We start from the raw sequence: 26,217 nt of genomic DNA on the forward strand, positions 1-26,217 counted from the left end.
ACTAGACAGGTATATGGAGGAATCTAAGGTGGGGGCTTATATGGGAGGCAGGGTTTGAGGGTCGGCACAACATTGTGGGCCGAAGGGCCTGTACTGTGCTGTACTATTCTATGTTCTATAGGAGGCATCATCGAGCGTGAAAATGACTGAAATTACAGGGAGACTTTGAACAGCTAGTGAAGTGGGCCGAGGAATGGCAAACATTGCTCAATACAGATTTACGGGTGAAACTTGGAAAGAGTATGTGGAACAGACAAAAATAAATGGACTGCACAAGGAAGAGAAAAAGATAACAATTCAAGTTTCAGTATTAGAAACTGCACTAATCTGCGTGCTGTTGATGAAAAATCTGATAATGATGAGAGTAACACAGAACTCGTAGCCTTGAGATTTATAATTTGAAAACTAACTGGAGACAAGCAATATGGCTTATACAAGAAGTGAAGAGCAACTTCATTAAAATGGAATTGGTTACTGGCTCAGCTGTTTCACTCATTCCACAGAATGAGTTTGAATAGCTTTTCAAATATACTAAACCCAAGTCTGCCTGTGTCTAAGAACGTATACTAGAGAAAAGATAACTTCTGTAGGGATGACATTTGTAACTGTGAAATACCCTAACTCTCGAAATGACATACTTTTCATTATATTGGTCCGTGGGAAAACATGAAGCCACACTCAGGTTGGAGGAACAACACCTTATATTCCGTCTGGGTAGCCTCCAACCTGATGGCACGAACATTGACTTCTCTAACTTCCGCTAATGCCCCACCTCCCCCTCGTACCCCATCCGTTATTTATTTATATACACATTCTTTCTCTCTCTCTCTCTCTCTCCTTTTTCTCCCTCTGTCCCTCTGACTATACCCCTTACCCATCCTTTGGGTCCCCCCCCTTGTCTTTCTCGCCGGACCTCCTGTCCCATGATCCTCTCATATCCCCTTTGCCTATCACCTGTCCAGCTCTTGGCTCCATCCCTCCCCCTCCTGTCTTCTCCTATCATTTCAGATCTCCCCCTCCCCCCTCACTTTCAAATCCCTTACTAACTCTTCCTTCAGTTAGTCCTGACGAAGGGTCTCGGCCCAAAACGTCGACTGTACCTCTTCCTAGAGATGCTGCCTGGCCTGCTGCGTTCACCAGCAACTTTGATGTGTGTTGCTTGAAATTCCAGCATCTGCAGAATTCCTCGTGTTTGCGTGGGAAAACATAAGTCAGGTCTGATCAACAATGGCTGAGACACCTGGGTCAGGGTTTCTAATGCTCAAAGACCTGAAACACTCGAAGACATCATCATTCCTGATGATGTGTCCCAGTGCACACCTGGTACATTAAGCCAAAGTGGTGTTGGACCAGGTTAATGAAAGGGCCAGATCAAAGTGGCAGGATTAAGTGACACAGAATCTTCTGTAACAAGATCAAGAAACACTAGAAGGACAATTTTCCAACTGCCCACATAATTACACTCTAACCCTACTCCTAATAATCTGAATTTGTAAAATGAGGCAGAGCAGTTCCATGGGCTGCAGAAGGGTGAGATGTTTAGCAATATTTAACAATGTGAATAGTGTTCTTCCTTCTACTCTAACCATAGCCACAATACTAGAATACTATTTCATCCTCCGTCGGTTCCATGCCTGCAATCGCCATTTTTCTGACTTTGTCATGTTAGGCAAAGATCGCAAGATCTTACACCTGCAGACCCCAGGGCCTGCTAGCCCTGACACTGGCAGGCATGAACTTCAGATTGCGGCTCCTGCCATTGATCTCGCCGGCTCCAACACCTCAGGGCATACTCCAAACCCGAACTCCAGCAACAACCATGGACACCTTCAAAGCAACTGCGTAACCACCAACTGCGACTCCAGACTTGAACTCCAGGCCTGTCGGAGGCAGAACGCTCTGTTCTCAGTAAGGGCCTCACGTTTGTCCCCCTTTGCCCACACCTTAGCGAGTTCCGTGTTCGCCATGATGCGGAACTCTTCTTCCGCCGTCTCCGTCTCCGAGCCTACTTCTTCGGCAAGGACTCTTCCACCCCCACCAATGACCTCTTCTCCCGTCTTCAACCCTCCTCTTCTTCGTGGACACCCCACTCTGGTCTTCTGCCTACTCTGGATCTCTTTATTGCCAACTGCCGACGGGACATCAACCGTCTCGACTTCACCGCATCTTGTTCCCATTCCAACCTCACTCCTTCGGAACGCTCTGCTCTCCATTCCCTCCGCACTAATCCTAACCTTATTATTAAACCCGCCGATAAGGGGGGTGCTGTTGTAGTCTGGCGTACTGACCTCTACCTTGCCGAGGCACAGCGACAACTCGCGTATACCTCCTCTTATTTACCCCTCGATCGTGACCCCACTAAGGAGCACCAAGCCATTGTCTCCCACACCATCACCAACTTTATCTGCTCAGGGGATCTCCCATCCACTGCCACCAACCTTATAGTTCCCACACCCCGCACTTCCTGTTTCTACCTCCTACCCAAGATCCACAAACCTGCCTGTCCTGGCCGACCTATTGTCTGAGCTTGCTCCTGCCCCACCGAACTCGTTTCTGCATACCTCGACACGGTTTTATCCCCCTTTGTTCAATCCCTTCCGACCTATGTTCGTGACACTTCTCACGCTCTTAAACTTTTCGATGATTTTAAGTTCCCTGGCCCCCACCGCTTTATTTTCACCATGGATGTCCAGTCCCTATATACTTCCATCCCCATCAGGAAGGTCTCAAAGCTCTACGCTTCTTTTTGGATTCCAGACCTAATCAGTTCCCCTCTACCACCACTCTGCTCCGTCTAGTGGAATTAGTCCTTACTCTTAATAATTTCTCCTTTGGCTCCTCCCACTTCCTCCAAACTAAAGGTGTAGCTATGGGCACCCGTATACGTCCTAGCTATGCCTGCCTTTTTGTTGGGTTTGTGGAACAATCTATGTTCCGTGCCTATTCTGGTATCTGTCCCCCACTTTTCCTTTGCTACATCGACAACTGCATTGGCGCTGCTTCCTGCACGCATGCAGAACTCGTTGACTTTATTAACTTTGCCTCCAACTTTCACCCTGCCCTCAAGTTTACCTGGTTCATTTCCAACACCTCCCTCCCCTTTCTAGATCTTTCTGTCTTTATCTCTGGAGACAGCTTATCTACTGATGTCTGCTATAAGCCTATGGACTCTCACAGCTATCTGGACTATTCCTCTTCTCACCCTGTCTCTTGCAAAAATGCCATCCCCTTCTCGCAATTCCTCCCTCTCCGCTGCATCTGCTCTCAGGATGAGGCTTTTCATTCCAGGACGAGGGAGATGTCCTCCTTTTTTTAAAGAAAGGGGCTTCCCTTCCCCCACCATCAACTCTGCATCTCTCCCATTTCACGCACATCTGCTCTCAGCCCATCCTCCCGCCACCCCACTAGGAATAGGGTTCCCCTGGTCCTCACCTACCACCCCACCAGCCTCCAGGTCCAATAAATAATTCTCCGTAACTTCCGCCACCTCCAACAGGATCCCACCATTAAGCACATCTTTCCCTCCCCACCTCTCTCTGCTTTCCACAGGGATCGCTCTGTACGCGACTCCCTTGTCCATTCGTCCCCCCCATCCCACCCCACCGATCTCCCTCCTGGCACTTATCCTTGTAAGCAGAACAAGTGCTACACGTGCCCTTACACTTCCTCCCTTACCACCATTCAGGGCCCCAAACAGTCCTTCCAGGTGAGGCGACACTTCACCTGTGAGTCGGCTGGGGTGATATACTGCGTCCGGTGCTCCCGATGTGGCCTTTTATATATTGGTGAGACCCGACGCAGACTGGGAGACCGCTTTGCTGAACATCTACACTCTGTCCGCCAGAGAAAGCAGGATCTCCCAGTGGCCACACATTTTAATTCCACATCCCATTCCCATTCTGATATGTCTATCCACGGCCTCCTCTACTGTAAAGATGAAGCCACACTCAGGTTGGAGGAACAACACCTTATATTCCGTCTGGGTAGCCTCCAACCTGAGGGCATGAACATTGACTTCTCTAACTTCCGCTAATGCTCCACCTCCCCCTCGTACCCCATCCCTTATTTATTTTTATACACACAGTCTTTCTCTCACTCTCCTTTTTCTCCCTCTGTCCCTCTGACTATACCCCTTGCCCATCCTCTGGGTCCCCCTCCTTTTCTTTCTCCCTGGGCCTCCTGTCCCATGATCCTCTCATATCCCTTTTGCCAATCACCTGTCCAGCTCTTGGCTCCATCCCTCCCCCTCCTGTCTTCTCCTATCACTTTGGATCTCCCCCTCCCCCTCCAACTTTCAAATCTCTTACTAGCTCTTCCTTCAGTTAGTCCTGACGAAGGGTCTCAGCCCGAAACATCGACTGTACCTCTTCCTAGAGATGCTGCCTGGCCTGCTGCATCCACCAGCAACTTTGATGTGTGTTGCTAGAATACTATGATGTTTAAAGACACAGCAGGCTTAAAATCTACGTACAAGGAAGCTCCCTGAAGCACAATTCCTACCATAATGCTAATCTTTCAAGGCGTTGCTCCCAACTGTGTAATAGTGAATGGTTGGTAACCACAGTAATCTCACATGGTTATTCTGTCTCAAATTCACCAACAAGATGAATGGGAGATTTGCACCAAAGCCAGTGAGGAATGGGTTAAAGCTGCAGTGAGGGGTCTAGACGGGAAACACCGGGATAGTAGAGACTGATAGAAATTCAATACTTCTGCTGCCTTTCAACAGCCCAGAATGGAAGTGGGATTCCCGGGTGAATGTGAAATGTCAGCATGGACTCCACAACCTATCTTTGGTGCCCTGAATTTTTCTAGTTAATGGAAGAAATCATCGCAACCAGTCTCAATGGGGTTGGAAAGCAAAAATCAAGAATTCTGCAGATGATTGAAAATGGGAAGGTTTTTGAATACTCAGTGGCTGATCAGAAACAGGAGATGTTGAAGACAGAATGTACTGGGAGCAGGAAGGGCTGTGATGGGGACGTTCTTTTCTTCACACCTCATTGATCTCTGCAGCTTGAAACCTCCGGGGTTCCTCACTTTCCCAGTTCTGCTGCAGGGTTATCAACCTGAATTAGAATTGTGGCTCTGTCTCCACAGATCCTGCTGGACATCTGATTATTCCCAGTGTTCTGGGTTTCCAGTTCCCGATAATAATAGATTTCTCACATGTAACGTACAAACAGCAAGGCTGGCCAAAGGTGTCTCTGCAACAATCAGTGTCGGAAGTTGCTGATCAAATGGGTGCAGCAGTGGCAATCAAATTATCCGGGCAGTTCCCTCTGTAATGTTTAAGGCTTAAAGTCAGTGATGCTGATGACCTGGAGTTTAGCAGTACAGTCAGCTGTACAGAAACATGGGAAGTAGTGTGGAGGGAGGCACTCCGCCCATCCATTCCTGCTATGCCGAAGTGTGGTCACAGCTGATCATCCCAGGACCCTCTTCCTGCTTCGTGTTCCTCCATTACTCTCACAAGATAAACACATAAAGATCCAATTGCTTTCTGTTGCAGATAATTCTACAGGGTATCTACACTTTGTGAGTCAAAATATTTCCTCACCTCCCACTGAAGTGGCTGAACCCATATCTTCAGACTGTGACCCCAGGTCCTCAAAATTCTGATGCCTCTGACCTGTAGAGAGGCAGAAACTCCTCACATACAGACTGTGCTCATTAACCTCAGTCACTAGGCACCACAGGGAGGAAAGGGAACACTTTCATAATGTCTTTGTGTTCCTCAGCACGTCCCAAAGACAGTACTGATCACTCTGTGACCCAGAGGGGTGCCACGCTGGGAACTGTCTCACTGCCAATTGTGGCTGTCAAGCCCAGTGACGGGCTTGCTTACTAACACTAGGTCCATCTCCACAGCAACACTGAGCATGTGGGAAGCCTCCTGAACTCAAAGCAAGAGCAACGCAGACTCACATTCCATCCTGGATCCCTGGGGATGCTGAATCACTGACAATGGGAATCCAGTCATTCAGCTCAGCGGGTCTTGAACAGGAATGCAGTAATTCCATTATATCTAGGACTGCAAGTTTCCAAATGAATTACACAGCAGGATCACACTCAGATTCCAGTCTTGGGCAGAAAGGAAATGTCATGTCAGCCCTCCTCTTTGCCAAGCCTCTCACTACATGAATATAAATACTGGGATGTTGCCCCATTTCTGCGACTTTCTGCTTCCCTCCTGAGTGTGAGTCGGAGCCGGCTACGATGGGACGCTTTGCCCTTGGAGTTCTGCTTCTGCAACTGGCCAAACTCTGGCCAGCCGATGCTGCAGGTAAGGGGCACCCTCGTCACCCGTTCCAACAGTCCACCCCGATTTCAAAACGACGTCTAAAATCACACTGGTGACTACCAGTCACAGTGGCAGGCTGTGGCTCTCTATCAGTGTTGGAGCAATATGAGGCGGGGGGGAGAGAGAGGGAAAGGGGGAGAGGGAGGTGGAGGGGGAGAAGAGCGTCTGAGAGAGGCAGAAAGATGGAGAGAGAGACAGAGAGACAGATAGAAAGGGAGAGAGACAGAGACAGATAAAAAGAGGCAGACGGGGAGACAGAAAGACAGAGAGAGGGAGAGTGAGAAGGGCACAGAGAGGGGCAGAGAAAGAAGTTGCAGAGAGTCAGAGAGAGTGAGAGATGGAGAGGGTATGAGAGGCAGAGGGTGAGATTGATAGTAGGAAAGAGGCAGATCAAAAGGGAGAGCGAGGGTGAGGTGGATGGAGAAAGAGAGGGAGAGGGGAGAGAGTGGGGGTGACAGAGTGGAGGGGAGAGAGATATAGGGAGAGGATAAAAAGCAGGGAAAGAGAGAGGGGCGGAGGGAGAGGGAGAGAGAGGGAAGGAGAATGTGTTGAGAATCTGAGAGAGGCAGAGAGGGATGCAGTGAGAAAGGGAGATACAGAGGCAGACAGACAGGCAGTGAGTGAGACAGACACAGACTGACAGGAAGAGAGAAGAGGCAGAAAGACAGGGAGTGAGTGAGTGAGACAGACTGATAGATGGAGGAGAGATGCAGACGGAGAGTTAGAGTCTGAGAGAAGCAGAAAGCAATGCAATGAGAGAGGGAAATAAGGGGAGAGTGAGAGTGAAAGGCAGAGAGAGGGTGACAGGGAGTGAGAAACTGAGAGAAAGTTTTAGATAGAGTCTGAGAAAGTCAGAAAATGCTGAAGAGAGAAAAACAGAGGGAGCATTCTGACAGGCTGCATCACTGTCTGGTACGGAGGGGCTACTGCACAAGACCGAAAGAAGCTGCAGAAGGTTGTAAATCTAGTCAGCTCCATCTTGGGTACTAGCCTACAAAGTACACAGGACATCTTTAGGGAGCGGTGTCTCAGAAAGGCAGCGTCCATTATTAAGGACCTCCAGCACCCAGGTCATGCCCTTTTCTCACTGTTACAATCAGGTAGGAGGGACGGAAGCCTGACAGCACACACTCAGCGATTCAGGAACAGCTTCTTCCCCTCTGCCATCTGATTCCCAAATGGATATTGAACCCTTGGACACTACCTCACTTTTTTAAAATACAGTATTTCTGTTTTTGCATATTTAAAAAAATCTATTCACTATACATAAATGATTTATTTGTGTATTTATTATTATGTTTTATTCTGTTTATTATTTTTGTTCTCTCACTCTGTTAGATTTTACATTGCATTGAACTGCTGCTGCTAAGTTAACAAGTTTCACGTCACGTGCCGGGGATAATAAACCTGATTCTGATTCTGATTGTGATTCTGAGAGACAGGAAGAAAGAGAGAGGCATAGCGAGGGAGGAACAGGTAGAGAAAGATAGAAGAGGCAAGTGGAAGAGATAAAATGGCAGAGAGGCAGAGAGAGAGATGTAAAAAGATGCAGAGAGAGGCAGATGTGAGACAGAGGTAGAGAGAGGGAGAAAAAGGCTGAGAGAGGGGCCAAGAGGCATAGAAAGAGGGGCAGATAGAGAGGCAGTGAGAAAGAGCCAGACAGAAAGTGACAGAGAGAGTGATAAGGAAGCAGAGAGAGACAGACAGAGAGGAGAGAGTCTGAGGGAGGCTGAAAGAGATGCAGAGAGAGAGAAAGGCAGTGAGACAGACAGGGAGAGAGTATGAGAAAGGAGGAGAGAGGAGGGCAGAGAACGAGCGGCAGGGAGATGCCGACACACACATATAGAGAGCATTAGAGAGACAGGCACAAGAGAGTGAAAGAGGTAGAGAAAGAGAGAGAGAGAGAGGGGCAGAAAAAGAAAGTGGGAGTTGGAGGCAGATAAAACATGGGAGAAAATGAGAAGAGAGAGAGATGTAGTGAAACAGGAGTTAGTGAGAGGAAGAGATCAGCAGAGAGAGGGGTGGTGAGAAAGGCAGTGAGATAGATACAGAGAGAAAGGGGGTAGAGAGAGAGAGCAGAGGTAGAGGGGCAAGGAGGGAGACACGGGGAGAAAGGAACAGAGGGAAAGTGTTGGAGAGAGTCCGAGAGAGAAAGAGAGTGATGCAGTGAGAGAGAGAACAAGACAGGCAGAAAGGGAAAGGCAGGGCGAGAGATGGGCAGAGATGGACCGGCAGCAGAGAGATAGACAGAACAGCTGGGAGATAGAGAGGAAGATACAGATTGAGAGAGAGGGAGAGGGAGGGAATAGGAAGGAGACAGTGACATTGAGACAGAGACTGATAGGAAGAGATGGAAAGAGGCAGGCAGAGAGTGAAAGAGGTGAGATGGAGAAAGAGGGACAGTAAAAAGCGCGAATGGAAAGCCAGGCAGAAAGAAGCCGAGAGAGTGATAGGGAGGGAGAGGGAGGGAATGAGAGGGAAGGGAGGGAGAGAGGGAAGGGAGGGGGTAGGGGAGGAGAGGAGAGAGGGGATTAGAGGAGAGGAGAGAGAGAGGTCGGGGGAGCAAGTGTGTGAGAGGAAGAGGGAGAAAGACAGAGAGAGCAGGCAAAGGGGTAGAGGGACAGGCAGAGGAAGGAGGGGGAGGCAGGGAGTGTGAGAGAGCCAGGACGAGGGCAGAAAGAGGAAGCGTGAGATAGAAACTGAGACTGAGGCAGACGTTGACAAGAAGAGATATAAAGAGGCAGATAGAGAGGGAAAGAGAGTGGGGTGGAAGGAGAAAGAGGCAGAGAGTGAGATGCACTAACACAGCAGTTAGTGAGAGAGAGGAGGGGCAGGTTGAGGGCCTGAGAGAGAGGGGCAGAGGGAAAGTGTCAGAGGAGGCCTGAGAGAGGCAGAAAGTGATGCTGTAAGAGAGAGAGAGACAACGAGAGACAGAAAGGGAGAGGCAGAGAAAGAGAGTAGAGAGGGGGACAGGCAGCAAAGAAACAGACAGAGTGAGAGAGAAGCAGGAAAGAGGGGCAGAAAGAGGGCGCAGGGTTGAGAGGCAGAGGGAGAGGGAGGGAGGGAGTCTGAGAGAGACAGACAAGGAGCCAGCGAGACTGAGGCAGAGATTGACAGGAATAGAGAGAACGAGGCGGGCAGAGAGGGATGGAGAGGGCAGGGTGGAAGGAGAAAGGCAGAGAGAGAGAGAGAGAGAGAGAGAGGCAGTGAGAGAGTGGCAGTGTTAAAGAGAGGCAGATCAGTGGATAGAGAGAGTGTGGCAGGGACTGATAAACAGAGAGAGAGTTTCAGATGGAGAGAGTCTGAGAAAGACAAAGTGCTGGAGAGGGATAGACAGAATGAGGGAAATAAAGAAAGAGAGGCAAAGTGAGAGAGAAACAGGCAAAGAAAGATAGGAAGAGGCAGGCGGAGGAGATAAAGAGGCAGAGAGTGAGAGAGTGAGAAAGAGGCAGAGTGATGCAGAAAGTAATGCAGTGAGAGGGAGGGAGGGAGCGCGGGAGGGAGGGAGAGAGCGGCAGTTAGAGATAATGACAAACGGGGGTGAGGCAGAGATAGAGGGGCAAACGGAGGCAGAGAGAGGCAGGCAGAGCATTGCGGAGGGCAAGAAGCAGAGAAAGAGACACAGGAGGATAGAGTTAGAGAGAGAGTGGGAAACAGAGAGGAAGAGACAGGCAGCGTGAGGGAGCAGAGAGAGAGAGAGAGAGAGGTACAGAGTGAGACAGAGGGAAGGGCTGAGTGAGGTAGAGGGGGGAAGAAAGGAAAAGACAGTGCATCAGAGTGAAGCAGAAAGAGAGGCAAGGAGAGGAGGCAGGCAAAGAAACAGACTGAGAGAGATGTAGAGGGCAACCGGGGACTGGGACAGATAGAGAGGGAGAGAGAATGACAGATATACTGAAGAGAGTGGGTGCAGAGAGAAACAGAGGGTGGCAGAGGGAAGGGGGTTAACACAGAGAGAGAGAGAGAGAGAGAGAGAGAGGGGGGGCAGGAATAATGAGGTGAAGATTCAGAGAAAGAGGCTGGAGAGAGCGGGATGGAAACAGAGGCAGAAAGGAGAGGTCGGGAGTGTGAGAGAGGAAGAGAGAGGGGCACAGAGAGGGTCAGAGAGAGAAGGGGTAGAGAGAGCGAGGGGCAGGGAGATGTGGAGAGAGTGGTAGAGAGATTCAGCGAGAGGCAGAGAGAGACAGGCCGGAGAGAGCGGGGCAGATAGAGACAGCGAGAGAGGGAGGACAAGATGGTGGGCAACAGAGAGGCAGATGGAAAATGTGAGAAAAGGAGGGAGGCTGGAGGAGAGGGAGAGGGAGAGGGATGGTGAAGAGGGGGAGGGAAGGAGGAGAGAGAAAGGCAAAGAGGCAGGGGAAGAGAGAGAGAGGCAGGGAGAGACAGAGAGAGAGAGGAGGTGGGAGTCTGAGAGAGGCAGAAAGTGATAGAAACATAGAAACATAGAAAACCTACAGCACAATACAGGCCCTTCAGCCCACAAAGTTGTGCCGAACATGTCCCTACCTTAGAAATTACTAGGGTTACACATAGTCCTCTATTTTAGTAAGCTCCATGTACCTATCCAAAAGTCTCTTAAAAGCCCTATCGTATCCACCTCCACCACCGTTACCAGCAGCCCATTCCACACACTCACCACTCTCTGAGTAAAAAACTTACCCCTGACATCTCTTCTGTACCTACTCCCCAGCACCTTAAACCTGTGCCCTCTTGTGGCAACCATTTCAGCCCTGGGAAAAAGCCTCTAACTATCCACATGATCAATGCTTCTCATCATCTTATACACCTCTATCAGGTCACCTCTCATCCTCCGTCGCTCCAAGGAGAAAAGGCCGAGTTCACTCAACCTATTCTCATAAGGCATGCAGCCCAATCCAGGCAACATCCTGGTAAATCTCCTCTGCACCCTTTCTATAGTTTCCACATCCTTCCTGCAGTGAGGCGACCAGAACTGAGCACAGTACTCCAAGTGGGGTCTGACCAGGGTCCTATATAGCTGCAACATTGCCTCTCAGCTTCTAAATTCAGTTCCACGATTGATGAAGGCCAATGCACCGTATGCCTTCTTAACCACAGAGTCAACCTGCGCAGCTGCTTTGAGCGTCCTATGGACTCGGACCCCAAGATCCCTCTGATCCTCCACACTGTCAAGAGTCTTACCATTAATACTATATTCTGCCATCATATTTGACCTACCAAAATGAACCACTTCACACTTATCCAGGTTGAATTCCATCTGCCACTTCTCAGCCCAGTTTTGTATCCTATCAATGTCACACTGTAACCTCTGACAGCTCTCCACACTATCCACAACACCCCCAACCTTTGTGTCATCAGCAAATTTACTAACACATCCCTCCACTTCCTCATCCAGGACATTTATAAAAATCACGAAGAGTGGGGGTCCCAGAACAGATCCCTGAGGCAGATCACTGGTCCCTGACCTCCATGCAGAATATGACCCGTCTACAACCACTCTTTGCCTTCTGTGGGCAAGCCAGTTCTGGATCCACAAAGCAATGTCCTCTTGGATCCCATGCCTCCTTACTTTCTCAATAAGCCTTGCATGGGGTACCTTATCAAATACCTTGCTGAAATCCATATACATTACATCTACTGCTCTTCCTTCATCAATGTGTTTAGTCACATCTAACATTGCACATTCACTTGTATGTTCAGTAACATGCTGTTCAAGAAAGCCATCATGGATGCATTCTATGAAGTCCTCCTCAAGACTGCCTCGGCCAACTTGATTCACCCAATCTATGTGCAAGTTAAAGCCCCCATGATAACTTCTGCTCCATTCTTACATGCCTCAGATATTTCACTGTTTATTGCCTGTGTCACTGTAATGTTATTACTCAGTGACCGATAGACAACTCCCACCAGAGATTTTTTTCCCTTTACTATTCCTAATCTCTACACAGATGGATTTAAAATTCTGCTCCTTAGATCTGATATCATCTCTCACTATTGCTCTGATCTCATCTTTAATTAGGAGCATTACCCCACCTCCCTTACCTTCCTGCCTATCCTTCTGTATTACCTGATACCATTGAATAGTTAATATCCAATTCTCTCTACCCTGTAACCACGTTTCTGTAATAGCCACTAAATCATACCCCTTTGTACTGATTTATGCCACAAGTTCACTGACCTTATTTCAAATACTATGAGCATTCAGATAAAGTGTCCTTGCACTCTTGTGTTTTTAAAATCTTCTCATCTCTTTCTCTTTTGCATTTGACATTTCTTTACTCCACTCTTCCTTTTCTCTTTTTTACCTTTTGCTTTTTCTTTATCTTTATCTGCACTTTTCTCTTTTACTTCATCCAAACTTCCCCAACCCACCCCCTACTATTTAGTTTGAATCCTTATCTACAGCCTTCGTTACGTGATTTCGCTAGGATCCAGGTCCCAACACAGTTCAGGTGGAGCCTGTCCCATTGGTACAGCTCCCTCCTTCCCCAGTACTGGTGCCAATTTCCCAAAGCTACTTCTCCCACACCAACTTAAGCCACACGTTTAACTCTCTCGTCTTCTTAACCCTATGACCAATTTACACGTGGGTCAGTGGTACTCCAGAGATTACCACTTTTTTACTTCTGCTTTTTAATTTTGTCCTTAACTGCTCAAATTCCCTCAGCAGAACCTCCTTCCACCTTCTACCCACAGCATTGGTAACCACATGGACTACGACAACTGGATCTTTCTCCTCCCACTGCAAATTCCTCTGCAGGTCGGATAAGATATCCCAAACCCAGGCACCAGGCAGTCAACACAGCCTTCAGGATGCTCCATCCTCACAACAGAGACCTTTGTCTATTCCCCTGACTACACTATCTACAATTACCACTACATTTCTTTTCTCTCCCCCCTCTTGAATGGCTCCCTGAACCACAGTGCCACAGTTAGGTTGGTCATCCTTCCTACAGCCCCCACTCTCATCCACAGAGGAGCAAGAATCTCAGACCTGCTGGACAAGCTCAGGGGCTGAGGCTCCTCCATCCCTGTCTCTTGGATCCCACTACCCACCTCACCCACAGTCACACCCTCTTGTCCCTGACCACAGACCGAATTTGAGGCAGCTAATCTAATGGGTGTGACTACCTCCTGAAACAAAGCATCCAGGGAACTCTCCCCTTCCCTGATCTGCCAACATTGTGGGTGCCGACCCTCAAACCCTGCCTCCCATATAATCCCCCACCTTAAATTCCTCCATATAACTGTCTAGTAGTCTCTTAAACTTCTCTAGTGTATCTGCCTCCACCACTGACTCAGGCAGTGCATTCCATGCATGAACCACTCTCTGAGTAAAAAATCTTCCTCTAATATCCCCCTTGAACTTCCCACCCTTACCTTAAAGCCATGTCCTCTTGTACTGAGCAGTGGTGCCCTGGGGAAGAGGCGCTGGCTATCCACTCTATCTATTCCTCTTAATATCTTGTACACCTCTATCATGTCTCCTCTCATCCTCCTTCTCTCCAAAGAGTAAAGCCCTAGCTCCCTTAATCTCTGATCATAATGCATACTCTCTAAACCAGGCAGCATCCTGGTAAATCTCCTCTGTACCCTTTCCAATGCTTCCACATCCTTCCTATAGTGAGGCAACCAGAACTGGACACAATACTCCAAGTGTGGCCTAACCAGAGTTTTATAGAGCTGCATCATTACATCGCGACTCTTAAACTCTATCCCTTGACTTAAGAAAGCTAACACCCATAAGCTTTCTTAACTACCCTATCTACCTGTGAGGCAACTTTCAGGGATCTGTGGACATGTACCCCCAGATCCCTCTGCTCCTCCACACTACCAAGTATCCTGCCATTTACTTTGTACTCTGCCTTGGAGTTTGTCCTTCCAAAGTGTACCACCTCACACTTCTCCGGGTTGAACTCCATTTGTCACTTCTCAGCCCACTTCTGCATCCTATCAATGTCTCTCTGCAACCTTTGACAATCTTCTACACTATCTACAACACCACCAACCTTTGTGTCGTCTGCAAACTTGCCAACCCACCCTTCTACTCCTACATCCAGGTCATTCATAAAAATCACGAAAGGTAGAGGTCCCAGAACAGATCCTTGTGGGACACCACTAGTCATAACCCTCCAATCTGAATGTACTCCCTCCACCACCACCCTCTGCCTTCTGCAGGCAAGCCAATTCTGAATCCACCTGGCCAAACCTCCCTGTATCCCATGCCTTCTAACTTTCTGAATAAGCCTACCGTGTGGAACCTTGTCAAATGCCTTGTCATGCACATCACCTAATCCTGCTTCACCCAAACTTTATATTTAATTAGCTGTAATGTCGTGACTTTTGATTCAAACACTACAACAGCCTTACCTGCTACTTGACTGTGCCTTCCTGCCAAAGCCTCCAGTTCCCACTCACACAGTGGCTGCTCCGCTTTGACCCTGCTTTACTTTGAAATGAAAAACACAATGTTTAGAGCACAACTGGACACACAAGAGTTTCCATCATCCCTTTTCAAACATTTCCATTGAATCATGAATCACAAGAGCAGAGAACTGATTTGCTGCCCAGGCCAGCCCTCCCATTCATGGGCAGGGAGGTGCAGAGTGCTTGGTGGTTGGGCTCAGGCGAAGAACAGAGGAAAGTCACAGTGGTCGGGTCTCTGGCACGGAGTCTGTCTCTGTGACTCAGAAGGGAAGGAGGGGAGAAGCACGCTGTGGTGATAGGGGATTCGTTAGTTTGGGGAACAGACAGGAGGTTTTGTGGGCGAGAACGAGATTCCTGGTTTGTCTGTTGCCTCCCAGGTGCCAGTGTCTGGGACACCTCGGATTGAGTCCTCAGTGGGAGGGTGAACAGCCGGGAGTTGGGGTCTATGGGTAGGTATCAATGACATGGGTAGGATGAGTGATGAGGTTCTGCGCGGGGAGTTCAGGGAGTAAGGTGGTAAGTTAAAGGGCAGGATCTCCAGGACTGATCTCAGGATTGCTATCTGTGTCATGTGCTAGAGAGGCCAGAACTAGGAGGATGATACATGGCTAAGGAGTTGGTGTAGAAGGGAGGGCATAAGATTTTTGGATCATTGGGCTCTCTTCTGGGTAAGGTGGGACCTGTACAGACAGGGCAGCTTGCACCTGAACGGAAGGTGACTAATATACTAGCAGGAAGGTGTGTTGATGCTGCCCAGTGGGTTTAAAATAGAGCTGCAGGGGGATGGGAACCAGACTCCCAGAACAGTTAGTAGAGGGGTATATATTATTTATATTTATACAGAAATAGATTTCTGTTTTTGCATGATTTTTATTCTATTCAAGATACGTGTACTGTAATTGAACTTATTTATTTATTTTTCTTCTATATTATGTATTGCATTGAACTGCTGCTGCTAAGTTAACAAAGTTCACAACACATGTCGGTGATGATAAATCTGATTCTGATTCTGACTCTGAGGTTGTGGAGGCCGATGTTGGTAAGACCTCAGACAAAATTAGGAATCAAAAGGTTGAGCATAGTGCAACTAGTCCTGGGTTGCCTATATATTTCAATGCAAGAAGTATTGTAGGAAAGGCAGATGATATTGGTGAAGGTGAGGTAGCTAGTTTACAAACAGGCAACGTGTAGTGAGGGGAGGCTGTAGATAAGGCAAAATTACATTCAGTAGGATGAGTGGGGATGTAAAAGGTGGACAAAATTGAAAAGGTTGTATATAGGACTGAAGGTGTTATATTTGAATGCGCACAGTACGTAGAATAAGGTAGATGAACCTGTAGCGCACTTACAGATTGGCGTGTATGATGTTGTAGGCATCATAGAAACACGGCTGAATGAAGGTTATCGCTGCAAGCTTCATGTCCAGGGATACACATTGTATCGAAAGGACAGGCAGGAAGGCAGAGGGGGCAGTGTTACTCTGTTGGTAAAAAAAGAAATCAAATTATTAATAGGCGGTGACATAGGGTCATAAGGAGTTAATCATTGCGGATAGAGCTAAGGAACTGCAAGAGTGAAAAGATCCTGACGGGAGTTCTACACAGAACCCCAAACAGTAGTAAGAATGATGCCTACAAATTACAACAAAAGATAGAAAACACATGCTAAAAGGGCAAGGTTACAATAGTTATGGGGTATTTCAATATGCAGGTAGATTGGGAAAATCAAGATGGTGCTGTATTCCAAGAGGGGGAATTTCCAGAGTGCCTTTGAGATGGCTTTTTAGAGCAGCTCATGGTTGAGCCCAATAGGGGATTAGCTATTCTGCACTGGATATAGTGCAATGAACTTGAATTAATTAGAGAGTTTAAGATAAAAGACCTCTTAGGGGAAAATGATCATAATATGATCAAATTCATCATGAAATTTGAGAGGGAGAAGCTGGTCAGATGTATCAGATTTACAGCGGAGTAAAGGCAATTACAGAGTCATGAGAGAGGAGCTGGCCAGAATTTATTGGAATGAACACTGGCAGGACTGACAACAGAGCAGCAATGGCCAGAATTTCTGGAATCAATTCAGAAAGCACAGGATATATACATCCCAAACAAGAAAAAGTAACCTAAAGGCAAAATGACACAACCATGGCTAACAAGAGAAGTCAAAACCAACATAAAAGCCAAAGAGAGGGCACATAATGGAGCAAAAATTGGAGGGAAGTTAGAGGATTGGGAAGCTTTTAAAAGCCAACAGAAGAAAACTAAAAAGTCATTAAGAAGGTAAAGATAGAATACAAAAGAAAGCTAGCCAATAGAAAGGAAGGACATAAGCCGGGAAGATGTGGAATCGATGTGGGTAGAGCTGCGTAACACTAAGGGGCAGAAGACGCTGGTGGGAGTTGTGTACAGGCCACCTAACAGTAGTAGTGAGGTCGGAGATGGTATTAAACAGGAAATTAGAAATGTGTGCAATAAAGGAACAGCAGTTATAATGGGTGACTTCAATCTACATGTAGATTGGGTGAACCAAATTGGTAAAGGTGCTGAGGAAGAGGATTTCTTGGAATGTATGCGGGATGGTTTTTTGAACCAACATCTCAAGGAACCAACTAGAGAGCAGGCTATTCTGGACTGGGTTTTGAGCAATGAGGAAGGGTTAATTAGCGATCTTGTCGTGAGAGGCCCCTTGGGTAAGAGTGACCATAATATGGTGGAATTCTTCATTAAGATGGAGAGTGACATAGTTAATTCAGAAACAAAGGTTCTGAACTTAAAGAGGGGTAATTTTGAAGGTATGAGACGTGAATTAACTAAGATAGACTGGCAAATGACTCTTAAAGGGTTGACGGTGGATATGCAATGGCAAGCATTTTAAGGTTGCATGGATGAACTACAACAATTGTTCATCCCAGTTTGGCAAAAGAATAAATCAAGGAAGGTAGTGCACCCGTGGCTGACAAGGGAAATTAGGGATAGTATCAATTCCAAAGAAGAAGCATACAAATTAGCCAGAGAAAGTGGCTCACCTGAGGACTGGGAGAAATTCAGAGTTCAGCAGAGGAGGACAAAGGGCTTAATTAGGAAGGGGAAAAAAGATTATGAGAGAAAACTGGCAGGGAACATAAAAATGGACTGTAAAAGCTTTTATAGATATGTAAAAAGGAAAAGACTGGTAAAGACAAATGTAGGTCCCCTGCAGACAGAAACAGGTGAATTGATTATGGGGAGCAAGGACATGGCACACCAATTGAATAATTACTTTGGTTCTGTCTTCACTAAGGAGGACATAAATAATCTTTCAGAAATAGTAGGGGACAGAGGGTCCAGTGAGATGGAGGAACTGAGCGAAATACATGTTAGTAGGGAAGTGGTGTTAGGTAAATTGAAGGGATTGAAGGCAGATAAATCCCCAGGGCCAGATGGTCTGCATCCTAGACTGCTTAAGGAAGTAGCCCAAGAAATAGTGGATGCATTAGTGATAATTTTTCAAAACTCGTTAGATTCTGGACTAGTTCCTGAGGATTGGAGGGTGGCTAATGTAACCCCACTTTTTAAAAAAGGAAGGAGGGAGAAACCGGGGAATTATAGACCGGTTAGCCTAACGTCGGTGGTGGGGAAACTGCTGGAGTCAGTTATCAAAGATCTGATAACAGCACATTTGGAAAGCGGTGAAATGATCGGACAAAGTCAGCATGGATTTGTGAAAGGAAAATCATGTCTGACGAATCTCATAGAATTTTTTGAGGATGTAACTAGTAGAGTGGATAGGGGAGAACCAGTGGATGTGGTATATTTGGATTTTCAAAAGGCTTTTGACAAGGTCCCACACAGGAGATTAGTGTGCAAACTTAAAGCACACGGTATTGGGGGTAAGGTATTGGTGTGGGTGGAGAATTGGTTAGCAGACAGGAAGCAAAGAGTGGGAATAAACGGGACCTTTTCAGAATGGCAGGCAGTCACTAGTGGGGTACCGCAAGGCTCAGTGCTGGGACCCTAGTTGTTTACAATATATATTAATGACTTGGATGAGGGAATTAAATGCAGCATCTCCAAGTTTGCGGATGACACGAAGCTGGGTGGCAGTGTTAGCTGTGAGGAGGATGCTAAGAGGATGCAGGGTGACTTGGATAGGTTGGGTGAGTGTGCAAATTCATGGCAGATGCAGTTTAATGTGGATAAATGTGAAGTTATCCACTTTGGTGGCAAAAATAGGAAAACAGATTATTATCTGAATGGTGGCCGATTAGGAAAAGGGGCGGTGCAACGAGACCTGGGTGTCATTATACACCAGTCATTGAAAGTGGGCATGCAGGTACAGCAGGCGGTGAAAAAGGCGAATGGTATGCTGGCATTTATAGCGAGCGGATTCGAGTACAGGAGCAGGGAGGTACTACTGCAGTTGTACAAGGCCTTGGTGAGACCGCACCTGGAGTATTGTGTGCAGTTTTGGTCCCCTAATCTGAGGAAAGACATCTTTGCCATAGAGGGAGTACAAAGAAGGTTCACCAGATTGATTCCTGGGATGGCAGGACTTTCATATGAAGAAAGACTGGATGAACTGGGCTTGTACTCGGAATTTAGAAGATTGAGGGGGGATCTGATTGAAACGTATAAGATCCTAAAGGGTTTGGACAGGCTAGATGCAGGAAGATTGTTCCCGATGTTGGGGAAGTCCAAAACGAGGGGCCACAGTTTGAGGATAGAGGGGAAGCCTTTTAGGACCGAGATTAGGAAAAACTTCTTCACACAGAGAGTGGTGAATCTGTGGAATTCTCTGCCACAGGAAACAGTTGAGGCCAGTTCATTGGCTATATTTAAGAGGGAGTTAGATATGGCCCCTGTGGCTACGGGGGTCAGGGGGTATGGAGGGAAGGCTGGGGCGGGGTTCTGAGTTGGATGATCAGCCATGATCATAATAAATGGCGGTGCAGGCTCGAAGGGCCGAATGGCCTACTCCTGCACCTATTTTCTATGTTTCTATGTTTCTATAATATTAAAGAAGATGCAAAAGTTTCTGCAGATACATAAAGTGTAAAAGAGAGGCAAGGTTGGATATTAAACCATTGGAAAATGATGCAGAGAGGTAGTAATGGGGGAGAAGGAAATGGCGGCCAAACTGAAAAAGTATTTTGCATCAGTCTTCTCTGTGTCTGTGGTCATGAAGTGTGTGAGGTTACCATTACTGGAGAGAAGGTTCTCGGGAAACTGAAAGGCTTGAAGGTAGATAAGTCACCTGCACAAGATGGTGTACACCCCAGGGTTCTGAAAAGTGGCTGAAGTGACTGTGGTGTCATTAGTAATTATCTGTCAAGAATCAGTAGGTCTGGAATTGTTCTGGAAGGGTGGAAAATTGCAAATGTCACTCCACTCTTCAAGAAGGGAGAGAGGCAGAAGAAAGGAGTCTGTAGGCCAGTTAGTCTAACCTCCGTGGTTGGGAAGATTTTGGAGTCAATTATTAAGGATGAGGTCTCAGGGTACTTGGAGGCACATGAAAAAATAGGCTGTAGTCAGCATGGTTTCCTTATAGGAATATCTTGCTGGACAAAGCTGTTGGAGCAAGCAGAATAGACAAAGAAGAATCGTTTGGTGTTTGGAAGGTCTTAGACAAGGCGCCACACACGAGGCTGCCTAACGAGCTACAAGCCCATGCTATTACAGAGAATATTCTAGACCATGAGACCATCAGACAAAGGAGCAGAGGTCGGCCATTCAGCCCATCGAGTCTGCTCTGCCATTTTATCATGAGCTGATCCATTCTCCCATTTAGTCCCACTCCCCTGCCTTCTCACCATAACCTTTGATGCCCTGGCTACTCAGATACCTATCAATCTCTGCCTTAAATACACCCAATGACTTGGCCTCCACTGCCACCTGTGTCAACAAATTCCATAGATTCACCACCCTCTGGCTAAAAAAATTTCTCCGCATTTCTGTTCTGAATGGGTGCCCTTCAATCCTTAAGTCATGCCCTCTCATACTAGACTCCCCCATCATGGGAAACAACTTTGCCACATCTACTCTGTCCATGCCTTTCAACATTCGAAATGTTTCTATGAGGTCTCCCCTCATTCTTCTAAACTCCGAGGAATACAGTCCAAGAGTGGACAAACGTTCCTCATATGTTAACCCTCTCATTCCCGGAATCATTCTAGTGAATCCTCTCTGTACCCTCTCCAAGGTCAGCACAACATTCTAGCATGGATAAAGCAGTAGTTGGTTGGCAGGAGGCAAAGAGAGGGAATAAAAGGACCTTTTTCTGGTTGGCTGTCAGTGCTAGTGGCTAGATCAATGTTGGGTCTTATTCTTCTTATATGTCAATGATTTGGATGATGGAATTGATTGCTCTGTTGCAAAGTTTGCAGACAATATGAAGATAGCTGTGGGAGGGTGGGGCAGGTAGTTCTGAGGAAGTAGAGGTTACAGAGGGACAGAGAGATGAGGAGAATGAGCAAAGAAATGGAAGATGGAATACAGTGTCAGAAAGTGTATGGTCATGGAGTGGAGGAGAAATGAAAGAGTTGACTATTTTACAAATGGAGAAAAAATACCAAGAACTGAGGTGCGAAGGGGTTTGGGAGTCCTTGTGCAGGATTCCCTAAAGGTTAATTTGCAGGTTGAGTCTGTGGTGTGAAAGGCAAATGCAATGTTAGCATTCATTTCAAGAGGACTGAAATATAAAAGCAAGGATGTAATGTTGAAACTTTATAAGACAGTGGTGAGGCCCCACTGTGAGTAGTTTTGGGACTCTTATCTTAGAAAGGATGCACTGAAACTGGAGAGGGTTCAGAGGAGGTGCATGAAAATGATTCCTGGTTTAAATGGCTTGTCATATGAAGAGCGTTTGATAGCTCTGAGCTTGTGTTGACTGGAACTCAGAAGAGTGAGGGGTGACCTCATTGGAACCTATTGGATGATGAAAGGCCTCGATAGACCATAAGACCATAAGACAAAGGAGCAGAAGCCGACCATTCGGCCCATTGAGTCTGTTCCGCCATGATAGTGGATATGGAGAGAATGTTTCCGGTGAAGGGAGAGTGAGACCAGAGGACAGGGCCTCCTTTTACAAACTAGATGAGGAGGACTTCCTTCAGGCAGAGGGTGGTGACTCTGTGGAATTCTTTATCACAGGCATAAGGCAGAGGCTGATAAATTTTTGATTGATCAGGGCATGAAGACATATGGGAAGAAGGTGGGAGTTTGGGGCTGAGAGGAAAATTGGATCAGCCATGATGAAATTGTGGAGCAAACTCTGTGGGCCTAATGGTCTAATTTAGAACTTAGAATTTATTTATATCTTACATCCATCCTACAACATGGGGAGTAAAAATCTTTCCACTACAATATACAGACGTGTGACTTTAAAAGTCTAATTGCTTGTAGAAAGAAGCTGTCCCGTAGCCTGTCGGTCCTGGCTTTAATACTGCGGTAACCTTCATCAGACAGAAGCAGCTGAAGCAGTTTATTGTTGGGGTGACTGGTGTCCCCGATGATCTTCCAGGCCTTCTTTCTGCACCTGCTGCTATAAATGTCCTCAATGGAGGGAAGTTCACATCCACAGATGTGCTGGGCTGTCCGTACTACTCTCTGCAGTGACCAGCAATCAAGGTTGGTGCAGTTCCTGTACCAGGCGGTGATACAGCCAGTCAGGATACTCTCAGTGGTGTCCCTGTAGAGTTTTGAGGATTTGTGGGCCCACGCTGAACTTATTCAGTTGCCTGAGGTGGAAGAGATGCTGTTGTGCTTTTCTAGCCACAAAGCCGGTGTGTACAGTCCAGGCGAGATCACCGGTGAAGTGTTTACTGCAGAACCTGAAATGATTCACCCTCTCAACTGCAGACCCATTCATGTTGATTCTGCTCCTACATCTTATGGTCTTTAGAATGCTGTTAACGTTGTCGATGTCAAATAACGGAGTGGGTGTGGAAAAGAGGAATTCCACGCAGAGGGAGAAGGAAATTCCATGGGATATGAGCAATGAGGCTGCGCAGGACCGTTCTGCAGTGCTCTGAGTGTAGAGTTCGACAGATGTATTGTGGAAAGCATTCCAATGGGCTGCACCATCGTCTGGTATGGGGAGTGGGCACTGCAGAGGATCGAAGTAACTGCAGAATCTGGTGAACTCAGCCAGCTCCACCATGGACATTAGCCTCCCCAGCATCTAGGCATCTTCAAGGGGAGATGCTGCAAAAAAAGACGGCCTCCATCATTAACGACCCCGTCACCCAGGGCATGCCCTCTTCTCATTGCTGACATCAGGGAGGAGGTACAGGAACCTGAAGGCACCCACTCAACCATTCAGAAATAGCTTCTACATTCTTTATCCCTTTTATCACAAATTATTTAATTATATATATATAAGTTGTACAAATATATATATATAGTTCCTTAATGTTGTTATAGCCAGTGGTGGTAAAAGGGACAAGGTCCCACTACCTATTAAATGCTCCCAATGGTGTGCACCTCAAATAGCCTCTGACAACCAAGTCCCCCTCCTGGCCTTCATGTTTGGCTTAGCTACTAAACTTGGCAGATCTGTCTCTACTGCTAGGAAAAGGGACAAAGGCGGGCTACTGCCACCTTAAAACCAGTCACTTTGGGCAGATGGGTCACATCAGCTGTGGTTGGCAGCTCAGCTAGGAGAAAGAAAAGTCTGATCTCAAACCTCCGCTGCCTTGTGACTATACCCAGTCATGGGGGAGGCTTCGGGAGTAAACCCAGAGGGAAAAACCCAGAGCTGGAGTCCCTAAAACAGTCCTACATTGAGTTCAATGCTGACTGGCAACAGCTGCGGTGCTGCTGGTACCAAACTGTACCGGTCTCTGTCCCTGTCGTTCCTTTGGGTGCGTGCAGAGGGGGAGCTTGCTACATGGGCAACAGCTTGCTCTCCATATCGTACTGCCCAGGTTTGCGTATCTAGACAGCTAGGACACAATATGTTTAGTTTTTCATTGTGTATTTCAGTGCACTGCTGCTGCATAACAACAAACTTCATGACATATACTGGTGGTACTAATCTGATTTGATCTCAGTGAACTATGGTTGATGCATTTTCACTAAGTGTTTCGTGCATACACAACCATTTGACAGCAGCAATAACACAAAACAGATCAGGTAGCAAGCAGCAGGTGGACCGTCATGAAACAAAGCTCAGACACAAACCCTGTCGAGAAGGGGAACTTCACTGCTTCCTTGTACAGACACACAACCAGTCCCCCTTTCAGTGATTAGATGGTGGACTGATGTTGCAGAAATAATCTCACACTCATTGTCAGTAAGAGCCAGGAATTGATCATGGACTTCAGGAAGGGGAAGTCAAGGGAACACACACTAGTCCTCATTGAGGGATTAGCAGTGGAAGGGGTGAGCAGTTTCAAGTTCCTGTGAGTCAACATCACTGAAGATCAAACGTATTGATGCAGTTACAAAGAAGGAATATTTCATGAGGATTCTGAGGAGAGTTAGTGTGTTATCAAAGTCACTCATAAACTTCCACAGTCAAGTTAAAAGAAGTTTATTGTCATTTAACTACATACACATATATATAATGTATATAACCATATAGCGTACATAGAAACAAGACAGAGTTTCTCCAAATCAGGGTGGAAAGCATAGTAGTACACATAACACCCAAACACACGATAACTTATGAAGATAAGGATAAAATCTACAGATGAATCAGACATAAGTAACAAACTAAAGGGCATTAATATGAAATATTGTAAGGTACAGAACAGAAAACAGATTAACCAGTGACACTTCGAATATGATGCTGCAGAGAGGTCAGAAGCCTAGTGGCCTGGTTGAAGAAACTATTTCTCAGCCTGACTCTTCTTATTTTCATGCATTGTCGTCTCCTGCCTGATGGTAGAAAGTCAAAGAGGACACTGGATGGATGGGTGGGATCATTGATAATACTAAGGGCCCTGCATACACAGCGCTCCTGATAAATGTCCCTGGTGGATGGTAAGGAGACCCCTGTGATACTCTTATCTGTTTCTAGGGAATACAGAGGTACTATAGAGAGCATTCTAACTGATTGCATCGTGGTCTGATATAAAATGGCCGCTGTAGAGGATCGGAAAAAGCTCAGGTAGCTTCATCATGGATACCAGCCTCACTGGCATCAAGAAGTGATGGATCAGCCACCCTAAAGCCTGCCTGTGCTTTCTGCCCAGATACTGCCTGTGCTGTGGAGTATTTCTAGCCCTTTCCCCTGGGGTCAGCCCAAAGGGGCAGATCTCTAGCAGAACCAATACTGGCCAATGTATTCACTGACTGTGTTGAAGCTGGTATGAGGCAGACTGAAAGCCTGTAGCCAGTTGAGAGCTGGCATTAGTGCTTAAGACTACAGATATATGACCAATGGCCTTTACTTTTATCTACAGTGATTCCAATTATTCCATCCTTGCCGCAAGAAAGACTCACTCTTCTGCCAGAACCGGAACTGGAGTGCAGGCCCCCCAGTACACTGTAAGTTAACAACAATGGATCTCTGGTAATCTTTATAACCGGGCTCAGTAAATCAGATGGTGTGCTTACTTTCAAGTACGTGGTAAGTGTGAGGTGTTGCATTTTGAGAAGACGAATGAGGAATGCTACAATGAATAATGGAGTCCTGGGGAATGCTGGCGAACAGAAGAACCTGGGAATACAAAGACATAGTTATCTGGAAGTAGTGTCACATGTAAACAGGGTGGTGAAGAAGGCTTTTGGCACACTAGTATTCATAAGTCAAAGTAGTAAGTATAGAAGCTGGGATGTTATGTTACAGTTACAAGAGATGTTGGTGAGGCTGCCTTTGGAATAGTGTGTTCAATTTTGGTCACCCTATGATAGGAAAGATGTCATGAAGCTGGAAAGATTACAGAAGGTATTCATGAGGATGTTCCTGGGGCTTGAGGGACTGAGATATGGAGAGAGGTTGAGAATATTTTTCATTGGTGCATAAGAAGCTGAGGGGTTGGTTGGTTGGTTGAAATTTTTGAGGGACATAGATAGAGTGAATACACACAATCTTTTTCCCAAGGTTGGGGATTCCAAAACTAGAGGGCACAGGTTAAATCTGAGAGGGGAAAGATTACATTCGACTATGACGGGTAATTTTTTTCACCCAGATAGTGGTCAGTATGTGGATTGAACTGCCAGAAGAATTTGGACAGTTCCTTGAATAGGAAAGGTTTAGGAGGATGTGGGCCAAATGAACGAGCTTAGATGGGAATATATAGTAACTTGGAATGGACATGTCAAGCTAAAGAGCCTGTTTCTGTGCTGTGCAAATACTCACTACAGCTGCACCAGGACTTCAACTTGCAACCAAAGTGTCAACAGTCGATTTGTCTCACTTGTTCAAAAGCAGTAAACTGCTGACAGTGAAAATTTGAAGAGAGGATATTGGCAACGCAGCAGGTTGGGCAGTAATAATGGAAAGAGTCACAGGGTAACAGTTTAGGCAGCTGAAGTTTCATCAAAGAGATATGGATGACAGGGGATTTCTTTTTCTGGGTATTTTAT

At 46.6% G+C, this 26,217-nt stretch overlaps 1 long non-coding RNA gene across 1 annotated transcript in view; it reads left to right on the forward strand.

Annotated features, from left to right (window-relative positions):
* Positions 1 to 6,163: 6,163 nt before the first annotated feature.
* Positions 6,164 to 26,217, forward strand: part of LOC134356420 (uncharacterized) — a 30,903-nt gene continuing 10,849 nt past the window's right edge. The window contains exons 1-2 of the long non-coding RNA XR_010020349.1: positions 6,164 to 6,286; positions 25,092 to 25,176. This is a non-coding gene — a long non-coding RNA (uncharacterized LOC134356420). The remainder of the gene's footprint in view (positions 6,287 to 25,091; positions 25,177 to 26,217) is intronic.

This window comes from Mobula hypostoma, chromosome 14 (assembly GCF_963921235.1).
Source record: "Mobula hypostoma chromosome 14, sMobHyp1.1, whole genome shotgun sequence".
NCBI lineage: Eukaryota > Metazoa > Chordata > Chondrichthyes > Myliobatiformes > Myliobatidae > Mobula > Mobula hypostoma.